Raw genomic sequence first — 11,700 nt, forward strand, 5'->3', positions numbered from 1 at the left:
TGCAGATGCAGAGGGGAGCAGGGAGCGTGGTCAGGAGTTTCGTTGGGGGTGTTGGCTTGTGGGCGGGACTTGTAGGGGTCAGCTCGGACTTCTGGAAAGTAATGTGGTGGTATGGCACTGTACGGTACAGTGGCTGCAGCACTTTGCTTGTTTCGCGATTATTATTGTGGGGGTTGCAAAAAAACTTCGCCACCAATTCATTTCTCTCCTTGTCAATGTATGTCCAATGGCAACGTCTTGTGGCTCGAACTGCCATAATACGTTCTGAGCTTTAAATTTCTGTTGTATTATGTATTTCATTGTATACTCCACCACCCCTCTCTCTCTACAAAAACCTTCGAGTCACAAAGCAGAAATTCGCGATACTCATGTAACACCACGCGTGCTCCGAACGTGGAGCAAGGGGTTAAGTAGGTAATGTGCTGCATGGGAGTCGAGCGCGCCGCTGGTGTAGTGGTATCATGGAAGATTCCCATTCTTTCGACCCGGGTTCGATTCCCGGGCGGCGCACAATTATTTTTTTGTTGTTGTTTACAAATTCGAAAACAAATATAATAACATTCAGCTGTCCCGACAACATTTTTGAGTTATTCCACTGTGAATATTAAATAACTGTCGTCGTGTACCGAGCGCGTTCGGGAATGCCGCTGAAATAATGTGGTAATGTTGAAATCCGGCAAGTTGCGTTTAAAGTCAAAATTTTATTCGTGGCTGCAGAGTTCGCTTTACTAACGCCCATTGCAAAGTGCCGACAGCAGATTTAATGTCGAGTACAATTGCAGCATATAAATACTCCGTAAACTTTAACCTTCATTTTCCGCGTCTTTAAAAAAAAATCTTACGCCGCCAAATGGCCGAAACGGGTACTGGGTATAACTCTAACCCCCGTATTAAACCCGAGATTATTCACCAATGCAGCAACATATTTAGTCGAATGAAATTTTTCTGGTGATTTATAGTATTTATCCGTCTATCAATGGGCAGAAGAGAAACAACAAATACACAACAATTATTTCCTGAGTAAAAAAAAATAATCGTGCGCCGCCCGGGAATCGAACCCGGGTCGAAAGAATGGGAATCTTCCATGATACCACTACACCAGCGGCGCGCTCGCTCTAACTCGTGCCCGGCACGCGAGCTATAGGACGCATTCGCACAACACGTGCCACCCTCTATCCACTGCTGGATTATGTATGCATGTTGGACTTCTAGATTTGAAGCTTTTGTGACTGCAAGGATTCATACTCTTAGGTTTTTTCGGTAAAGTCACGTAGGTATAAAAAAAAAATAATAAAAAAAATTCCTATTATTATTTTTCTAATTATTTTTTACCTACGTGACTTTACCGAAAAAATCTCAGAATAATGTTAGACTTCTTTCACACCGTACGTAGCCCACCATGCTAATTGGAGGTGTGGGGGAGGGGGACAACACAACTAAACCCAAAAATACGTTTTCAAGAAATTTGTTTTCAAATTACAAGGTCTTGTCACAAAGTGACTGCTAAGTATGTGGACATTTATGGGAGCCAAATACTCTGAATGCATGTTGATTTCTAAATGTGGAGGGAAAAACCGGAGAAAAATCCACGCGACCACGGGGAGAATAAACAAACTCCAAATATACAGACGTCAGGGATCAGAGGTCAGGATCGATATCATGACCTCCTGCATACCAGGCGAGGGAATTAACAGCTCGCCACAAGGTTTTTCTGATTAGGGCTTCACCTGGCGTTCATCACGCTGGTCAGTGCAGGTTGGTGAAGGTGGGCAGCATAGACGTGGGAGCATAGAAGTACGGTTCAACAATGGGGGTTTGCTGCACTGCTCTCTGCTGTAACATCACGCAGCCACGCATCCTATAGCAAACCTGTTGAGCATGGTGGGCGCCCATCCAGAATCAGAATCTGTGTTTAGACTGGAGGAATGCGATGACCTGCCGATTTGTCAACACAAAATGTAAGCTTGGGCAAGGCAGCAAAACAACAACAAAAACAGTCCCAGACCACACCAAGTCAACACAGTCTCTTGATAGCAACGCACATTAAATGTAATAACTACATATACATGGGTACGGTTCAGAGTTACAAATCATATTTATAAATGCGGCTGTATCTGGCACTAATCTTATACTTCAGGATATTTTTACAAGGAAGATTTACGACGTTAAGGGAGAAAACAAAGTTGTTCCAAAACGTTGGTGATGCAACTGCTAAATCTTTGTCATCTATTCCAATTCCTGTTCTAGAGATAGTTATACAAGGCAATTAGATGGACGTCTTAGGCTTCTTGGGTTTATAATGGCGTTAATGAATTAGCTAAATATAGCGTAGATGTGTCAATAAGCATTGTATGGATGAACGGGACCCAATGTATAATTCTTATGATTTTAAATAGAGGTCACAATCGTGGGTTCTGCATGGTTACGTCCAGTGCAAATGAAAGAGCAGAGTAATAATGCGGGTTTAGTATGTTTAGCGTTTCATTAGTAGCTGGTTTGTTAGCAGCATCAGAATCGTCACAATAGTCGAATTGAAAAACAGTGTTTCTGAATAAAAACTCTATATTTGTTTGAGTTTCTTTCAGATGTGATCAATATGAAGTTGGAATGTTAGTTTTTAGTCAATCAGTAAACCCAATCATGTTAAGCACGCCGTTTGTTCAATGATGTTTCTGATATCAATTAAAGGTGAAGGGAATGAAACTGGATTTTTTTTCGGACGTTCTGCTGGCAGTGTTACACTACTTTGATGAGCACGAACAAATCTTGACTTAAAGCTTCCGTGACTGCAGGAATTCATATTCTTTGGGTCTTTCAGTAAAGTCACGTTCAAAGAAAATAACAAAAATATTCCCTTTGATCCTATCTACGTGACTTTACCGAAAGACCCAAAGAATATGAGCACGAACAATTAAAAAGAAAATCCACATACAGAATTGGCGTGTCAGGTAATCACAGGCACTGATAATCGCTCATCAGACTGTCAATGAAACCTGTATGCATTAGCCATGACACATTATTTATCTGCATGAATTGCTCGGAGAGGGATTTTGGTCGTTCTGAAGCCCCTCCTGTCCCAGCCCACCGCGATTTCTGCACCCCCCCCTGCACCAGCCCCCACCACGACCAAACAAGGGGCGGGGCTGAAGAGGAATGGGCGGGGCATAAAGAGGAAGGGGCGGGGCATAACCGATTAAGGGGCGGGGCATAAAAAAGAAAGGCGCAGAGGGCCTGATTCGGAATGAGTGTGGCTTCCAGAGGGTCAACTTCCCTGGTGATTTAAAGTAATGAGAGCATAGAATAAAATCCTGTACATATGGTAGATAGCATCGCTTCAATGCTGCAGATGCGGCCACAAGCCAACTAGTTTAGCGTATTTCAGCAAAGACGTGTTTCTTAATTCGACCATGCTTTTTGTTTCTCTGAAGCCCTTTGTTGGGTCTGCTGTGCCTTATGAAACTTAAATATAAAAATTAATATTTCATAGTCTACACTTTAAGAAAAACGTGTGTCTATGCTCAAGGTTTCAACTGTTGTCTCCTACAGCGCTCTGTATTTACACATGGCATGGGATAATGTTGAAATAAAACAAGGTTAGGGGCCGTCCATAAATGACGTCATGCACCTGGGGGGTGGGGGTCAGACATTTGTGACGATGTGTGACGAGGGGGGGGGGAGTGAAAAATGTGACGTCACATCAAAATGCGCAGCTTTAAATAAATATAGACAACACGTTCTACTTAATTAAATAGACTTTTTAATAAATGATTTCTCCTAAAACATCAGAGTGCAAGCGCCACATTAGATATGCACTACAATGACAATAGTTTGAAGCGATTTGAAGCATGTTTTATTTTTTTGGGTAGGAGGGGCGCAGAGCTTTGTGACGTTAGGGGGGTCTGACTTTGTGACGCCGTGTGACGAAGGGGGGGGGGGGGTCAAAAATCGTACAAAATCGCGTGACGTCATTTATGGACGGCCCCTAATCGGAGTTACTGTCCTCAGTATATCTACCCAAATGTTATCGCATTGTGTCCCTAAAACTTATTTCGCGAACTTGGACTTTGTGACTTGCTTCTATCACATGCTATAATGATTGTGAACCCGCCTGTACAGCCGCCTTTATTATGGAATGATGGCCAGCGACAGCCAAAGGAAGGAAACATTCCTAAAACGATGCCCACAGTGGAGATGGAGAAACGGATGAACGCATGGGCAGGGAGCTCTTTCAGGACTGCAGTGTGGCTCTGGAAATTCGAAAAAAAAATCTCTTCTTCTTATTTTGGCTGCCGACCCCTGACCATGGAAGTCCACTTCACTGTGGAAGTGCAGTTTATGATGGGCAGGGGTCGTCAACCTCCGGCTCCAGAGCCGCATGCGGCTCTTTAAGGACTGTTTCGTGACGCTTTTTTTTATTAAGGACCGTCTCGTATTCACATGCATTACCGCTCTTGAAATTAGTTTTTGTTTACCTAGGCAAGATGGATTGTTGCGGCGTGTGACTTGAGAGATGGCAATAGCTCGTGAAGACTTTCATCCAGCAGTGCATAGGACATAGCTGATGATTGTTGTGATGACCAGCATCAAGGAAGGCTGTTTCGATTAAAAGTAAGCAATCAGTGATTTTCTATCATTTTGATCGAGGGTTTACATTTCACGTTAGATAAACTATTTCCAGCCAAGAGCTGTAAGTCGGAGCATGCAATGAAACTACTTTATGACTGTCCTTGTCCCATGCCAAATGAGATCTGTAAGATCTTAATTTTGGAGCTTTCGTGACTGCAGAAATTATTATTTGGTTCTTTCGGTAAAGTCACGTATAAAGATAAAAGAATAAATGAAATAATTTAATAACTTTTTCATTTTATCTTTATACGTGACTTTACCGAAAGAACCAAAGAATGAGATCTGTATGGTTATAATGGAACATATGTTGCAAAGAGACGCTGTCTGAAAAAATATAAAGGGATACATTAATGTGTACTGAAATTGTGAAAAAATTCCAGTTTTTTGTGTGTACCGTGCAAATCTACTTATGTCCAGCAGATGGCACATTCATCACTTACCTTCACCAGTTCATGGCATCCAATAGTCCCTTAAATTTACAAACCACGAGTCAGTTTTTGGGTAAACAAAACAATGTAACGCCCAAATTCAGATTCACGTGAGTAATAACATAGTTGGTGGGCATGAATATGGAAGAGAGTTGAATTGCTTGTGTTGCGATCGAAACGTCGAGATGTTTTTTTTTTAGTATTTCTCTATCTGCGTGGCTTTACGAAAGACCCAAAGAATAGAGTTGAATTAATTTGACAGTGACTATATTTTATATATATATATAAACACAGTCGTACATAACCTTTTTTAAATACGTTTAGCGAGCATGGGAGAGGACAAAATATAATACACCCAAGAGAATGTAAATACTACACACCCGATAGCGTTGTTAATGAGTGCGATTTTAGTTGTTAGTTTTGCTTGTGCATCAGTGCCAACACATCCTCACCAAATAATTCGTTTAAACACTGACATAGTGGTACAATACAGATAATGTGGCACAATATTGATTTACTGTGCACAGAGTACGTTGTACACACATTTACATGATTACTTATGCAGTATTGAATCTGGTTTTGTTATTACAGAATGCATGTGAATTATAGTGTTTAGAATAGAACTGAAAAGCGATTTACTACAAATGTACCCATACCAGTAGTGGACAGACAGTATTCTCTGCGTTGTATATACAGTTTATATTTTTGTAAAATATATTATTTCAGTATTTACGTGAGTTGAAATGTCACATTCCTCAGAAGTCAAAATAATAGTTTTGAACATGCTCTGCATAGTAGCGCAATGAGATTCAACACTGTATTATGTCACACTTGCCACACCAGATTTACAAATAAAGTACTCTATTGTTTTACATAACATTTAAACAAATTACAGCTCTTTGCCAATCACTGTTGGATGAAGTCCTTCCCATGACATACTTGGTCATGGAGGTTGTTGGAATATATTTCACCAAACTGGTCAGTGTGAGTCGGTGAGGTTGATGTCCAGGAACATATTGGACATCACTTGCCATTGATTTTGGCCACGGCATAGAATCCAACACAGGTTGGTTAATAGCACAGTGCGAAAAACCACTGGTCCATCTTCATATATAACATGCTTTCCTGCACTTAAATCATTGATCATCATCATTATTTTATTTCCACAAGTCCAGATATTTTTTCCTAAACTAATTAAAAAGCATATCATCTGACTCATACATGTATAGAATAGAGAGAGAGTGGCTGGAAGCCTTTTCTTTATAGCGAAGGAATGGCGTTTCCAGTCCACTGACTTTAATAGTACAAACTGCACTAACGGCAGTTAACGTCACTGAATACGACCTTTGATTCCAACTGTTGTGTGATATGCTACCAGCGCTGCACACATGATAAATGGGGGGACATTTTGTCATAAATCTGACCTTGCTTACTGGATGTCAAATGTTGAAAAATAATATAAAAGGCACAACATATGGCATGGTTAGTCATCATAAGCAGACTTTTTTTCAGCAGAAGATGGTGTACTCGAGTTGAGCTGGGGTTAAGCAGCCCTTATATTATCCATGTTTTAATATTACCAAGATTGCAAATACCAACGCAGAACTGTAAAAGGAAAATATGTAGCTGTTGATGCCCATCTTGCCAATTCTGGCAAGATGGGCCTCCACAAGGGAGATCTTTAAAAAGCCTCTGTAGTAGAGGGCATTTGGCCTACTCTTCCACGCCGGACAGACTTCTTGGAATAAGTGTTGGGTGTACCCACACTTTACCCTACCACATGTGACCTGCCACTTGACTGTGCTGTACCCATTTATACTGCTGGGACAACAAGAGTAGGCTTGGGGGCATTTAAGAAACTTGCCCATATTTTCAAATGCCATGCCAGGAGATTGAACTCGCGACCTCTGTATTGCAAGTCCAGTCTCATAACCTTTACATCATGACAGCACTCTGGACTGTACCATAGGACTGTACCAATCATTATTTTCATTTTTTGCTAAAATAAAAAAAAACCTATAGAAACAGGTCATGTGGTTGTATAGGTCGTAGATAAACTGATCTTGTAAAATACTGTTCGTCTGTAAACGTGAAACTAAATTTAATTATGGCAACATCACAAAGAAAATATGTAAATACTTTTCCTCAAACGATAATAAGGTCACATGTGTGCAATATTGTCAAACCTAATTGGTTATATTGCACTGGGTTTCATCAGCCATGTGTTGTACTTCAGGCCACAAACTTAGTTATCGCTGGGAACCGGAGGCAATTTTAACAGGTATGTTTTTGTGGAGGGTGATAATACATTTTCATGAGTATTCATTCCTTTTTATAAAACGGAGGGAAACACAACGTAGCTGGGAGCATGACCTTATATAAATAACGTAGTGAGGAATTGCCTAATGATCCGAGAGGAACCAAGCTGTTAAACATGGAAATGTACGAGACCTGGGGTGAGGAGATAACAGGATTAAGAGTGAAAGCCCCCACTGATCAATTACTCTATTCTCTGCAAAGAGCAACCACATTAGATTTCACAAGTTGTATTTACTATGCACGATTGCAAGACTTACAGTGTCATATTAAGTGAACATATTATTCGTACATCCGATTAGCACGGTTGGTTGCATACGGTGCGAAAGAAGTTCAACATACAGTAAGTACACATTTTCAGTGATGCAGTGGTAACAGCACACTGCACTATTAACCCAGCAACCTGAATTTGATTCTGGGCAAAGGCTAACATCATTGGCGAGTGATTCATGAACCGGTCCTTGTCCCCTCCCCAAGCCCTTTCACCAATCTGCTGACATAGTGTGAGGAGGCCTTCATCCAGAAGGGGGTTGACAGAGGCTGCACATTTGGCTTTTACATCTATATAAGCATTGCACTTAACAATGGATAAATACTATTTAAGCCCAATTAATTATTCTAGGTTGTTCGTCAGCATTTTTACAGGCAAGGTGATAATAAAGATTCTCCATGAAGAACCACAAAGAATCAGTCGTTCACAGAGTAGAGCAAGGTCTTAATATTGAACTAGAAAGGAGTCAAAACCAGTCAACAAATGTTTTACACGTAGGCTTTCGCGACCAATACTATCCATAATAGGTTTTGTGGGTTAGATCGTGTAAATATAAATGTGTCGTTAAACCCACCACCACCGGACACAGCCAATAAGTAGGATGCTTTGTCACGTAAACAAAACATGCCAATTAGTACTCGTTCAGCACACCGGTGAGTTGGAGAGTACACCCACAACATTTAAAATTGGAGTACGACGTTTCTACGGTAATTGCAACCAGCCTCATCAGGTGATAGCCAGAATTGTGGAAAATCCTGTAAATGTAATGTCGTCACTTTTGAGCCAATTATGTGTGAAGACCAGAACGGCGTGATTAATGTAGTCATATAAATAACAATTTCTATATATGATTGGTTGGGTTATTCACAGTAAATCAACATACATAATGTCCATTAATATATATTAATGTAAATTATGTACATTATATACAATGAATGTACATTATGTATTTGCATTCTGCCGTTTTTGGGGCCCAAAAATCGCAAATACTATACCTGTCCACAGTTATTCACCATCAACGTATTGTGACCAGGAGAGGCATGCAATTAGACAGTGTATTACTTGATAATATGCTTCCAAGCAGCACTAAGCCTGTAGCTATCAGAACAGTTACAATTATTTTAAATTTCTCTCAATTTCAATCGATTCTAGAATTAGTCTTGACCAGTCATTGGTGTTGCACAAAACGTCAATATTATCAAAATCAATTGAGTGCCCTTGTTGGCACACCTGTTCTGCAACTGCCGACAGTTGTGTTTGGGAGTATTTTACCATACAGGTCAATGTCGATGGTGATTAATTGTGTGCAGCCAATACTAGGTATGCGATATTTGGGGCGCAAAAACTGTGAATAACCCAACCAATAAATAATAGATATCCATTATAATTGATATGACTACATTAACCCCGCCCCTCTGATCTTCGCACCTGATTGGCTCAGAAGTGACATCACATTTACTTTCATATTTAAGACAATAATTATGGCTGTCGCCTGATATGGCTGGTTGTAATTACCGGTAAAATGTTGGACTGGAATTGTACATTTTGTGGGTTGACTCTTCAACTCACCGGTGTGCTGAACTAGTAACTGGCATGTTTTGTTCGTGACAAACCTTACTAGTTGGCTGTCGGGTGGTGGCGGGTTTAACGACATATTTATATTTACGCAATATAACCCAAAAAACCTCTGTGATGACCAAATGTTTGATTTTACTGTTGCATAAAAAAAGATACAACGCAATTTCATAGGACACTGCAACTGTGTATATAGTGTGGATAGTTCAATTGGTAAAGCAGCAGGCTTCCATTCAAAAAGGACATTAGAGCAGAGGCCAAAAATGGCCTGCCCAGTCCATCGCTCCTCTGGAGTTGGTAAAGTTAGTAGTGTCACTTGGAGAGTAAGCATGCTGCATACATCGTGTACTGTCAAAATACAGTGGAACCCAGAACAGAACATTAACATCCATTAACCCAGGGCCAGAAATGGAAATAAACACCAGCCAGTGCGGTGGTGAAACATGTTGTAGCCCTTGGACAATTCTACTGGTCATCTGTGAAAATGAGCTTTATAGCTCATCGGATTTCTCCAGTATATTCAGATTTACACCAAACATTTGAACAATAATCATTCTAAAATCCAACACTCGCTAGTGCATTAAGTAAATACATTATGTGAGACTTAGTGTTCGGTGAATCTTAAAAAAAATCTAACTATTTTATGTGCTAAAGCTTTGGGAATTCGTAAATAAGCCAAACATTCCAGTGCACATTAATTACACTGTAATAACACTTTTTTTTGTTCCTGGGTAGTAAGTGTTATTTCTTAATTGCTTATGCCTCAAAAGTATAGAAAATGGATATTATTCCCCACAAACTTTGTTTTGTGACCAGGACAGTGATATTTTGAAAATTATCTATTTTCCAGAACATTCCAGATAGATTCAGTGCTGAGTAAACTTGGAGTAACTTCTAGAACATTCTATAACTTTCCAGTAATATAAATAGTAGTATAAATACAGGGGCCTTAAGCCCACCAGTTCAGTTTAGTTCTAGCTGCCTAAGTGGATACATATCTGCATTTTTCTGAGATGGCATCAAAAGGCTGCAAGCATCCGGCAGACGCATTTTGCTATGTCTGCGGCCAATTTATCAAAACGAGAGCGAAAAAGTACTCTGTGGAAGCATCTGCTAAGATGTGTGAGGCCTACAAGGTATATTTCGGCATGCCTGTCGGAGATCAAGACAAATCCTGGGCACCTCATTTCACCTGCGAGCAATGCAAACAACTCTGGAAGGTAAGATGGACAATTGTTGCTTGGAATTTTATGTTATAAATTTGTTAAAATGTTTAAAATTGTAAAATGTTTTTTTTTTTACAATTTTCAATATTATTGAAAAAATATATCATGTATGAAAAATGTTGCGAGAATCTCTTACACATCAGTCATGGGTGAAATAAATGTATTTTGTAGGATGGTACAGAGGGGAAAAGAGAGCCATGAAGTTCACTATCCCAAGAATTTGGCGGAAACCCACTGACCATTCAAGCAACTGCTACTTCTGCATGGTGGACCCTTTCAAACGTTGGACTGGCAAGAATGCACCTGCTATCACCTTCCTTTATCAATCGCCCCCGTGCCACAATGCCATGAGCTCCCCGTACCCACTCCTCCGGAGAGCAGCCGTCTTTAGAAGACAGCAGCAAGTCAGAAAGCGAGGAAGACGTAGATCCAGATGACAATTTCAGAGGTGGAGCTGAGGAGAGAAACCCATACTACCCCAACCAAAAATACATCAACGACTTGATCAGAGATCTTGGTCTCACCAAGTGCAATGCCGAGCTTTTGACGTCTAGGCTCAAGCAGTGGAACTTGTTTGATAAAAGTGTGCAAGTCGCAGATCAGAGGAAGCGTCACCAACCTTTATTCAGCTTCTTCACCTGTCAAGATTGGCTCTGCTTCTGCCACAATGTGACCAGTCTGTTCGAGGCAATCGGAATCGCCTGTAACCAGAATGAGTGACACCTCTTCATTGATAGCTCATCCAAGAGCTTCCAACCCGTGCTGCTCCATAATGGTAACAAGTTTTGGTCTCTTCCTCTGGCTCACTCGGTGCACCTCAAAGAGCAAGGTCTTGAGCAGTATCAAGACCTTGCTGAACGCCTTGAAGTATGATGAGTATGGATGGGAGGTCATCGGAGACTTTAAAATGGTGGCATAGCTGATGGGTCTCCAAGGCGGTTTTACCAAGTTTCCCTGCTGTCTTTGCCTTTGGGACGGCAGGGACACCAAGGCGCACTACCACAGGGGAGATTGGCTACAGCAGACCGAGTTCTCTGTGGGGAGGAACAACGTCAAGTGGGAGCCACTGGTGGACCCCGGAAGGTGCTGATGCCACCACTGCACATCAAATTGTGCCTTATGAAACAATTTGTCAGAGCTGTAGATAAGGAGTCGGCAGCCTTCAAGTACCTTCAAGACTTCTTCCCTAATCTGTCTTGAGGCAAAGGTCAAAGCCGGTGTCTTTGTCGGACCACAGATAAAGAAGATCCTGGAGTGC

At 40.9% G+C, this 11,700-nt stretch overlaps 2 non-coding genes across 2 annotated transcripts; one reads left to right on the forward strand and one right to left on the reverse strand.

Annotated features, from left to right (window-relative positions):
* The first annotated feature begins 439 nt into the window (after positions 1 to 439).
* TRNAG-CCC (transfer RNA glycine (anticodon CCC)) lies at positions 440 to 510 on the forward strand. The gene has a single exon. It is a non-coding gene; the product is annotated as a tRNA-Gly (tRNA).
* Positions 511 to 1,037: 527 nt separating this feature from the next.
* On the reverse strand, positions 1,038 to 1,108 carry TRNAG-CCC (transfer RNA glycine (anticodon CCC)). The gene has a single exon. It is a non-coding gene; the product is annotated as a tRNA-Gly (tRNA).
* Positions 1,109 to 11,700: the final 10,592 nt, after the last annotated feature.

This window comes from Lampetra planeri, chromosome 5, assembly GCF_965212315.1.
Source record: "Lampetra planeri chromosome 5, kcLamPlan1.2.h2, whole genome shotgun sequence".
In the NCBI taxonomy this organism is placed as follows: Eukaryota; Metazoa; Chordata; class Hyperoartia; order Petromyzontiformes; family Petromyzontidae; genus Lampetra; species Lampetra planeri.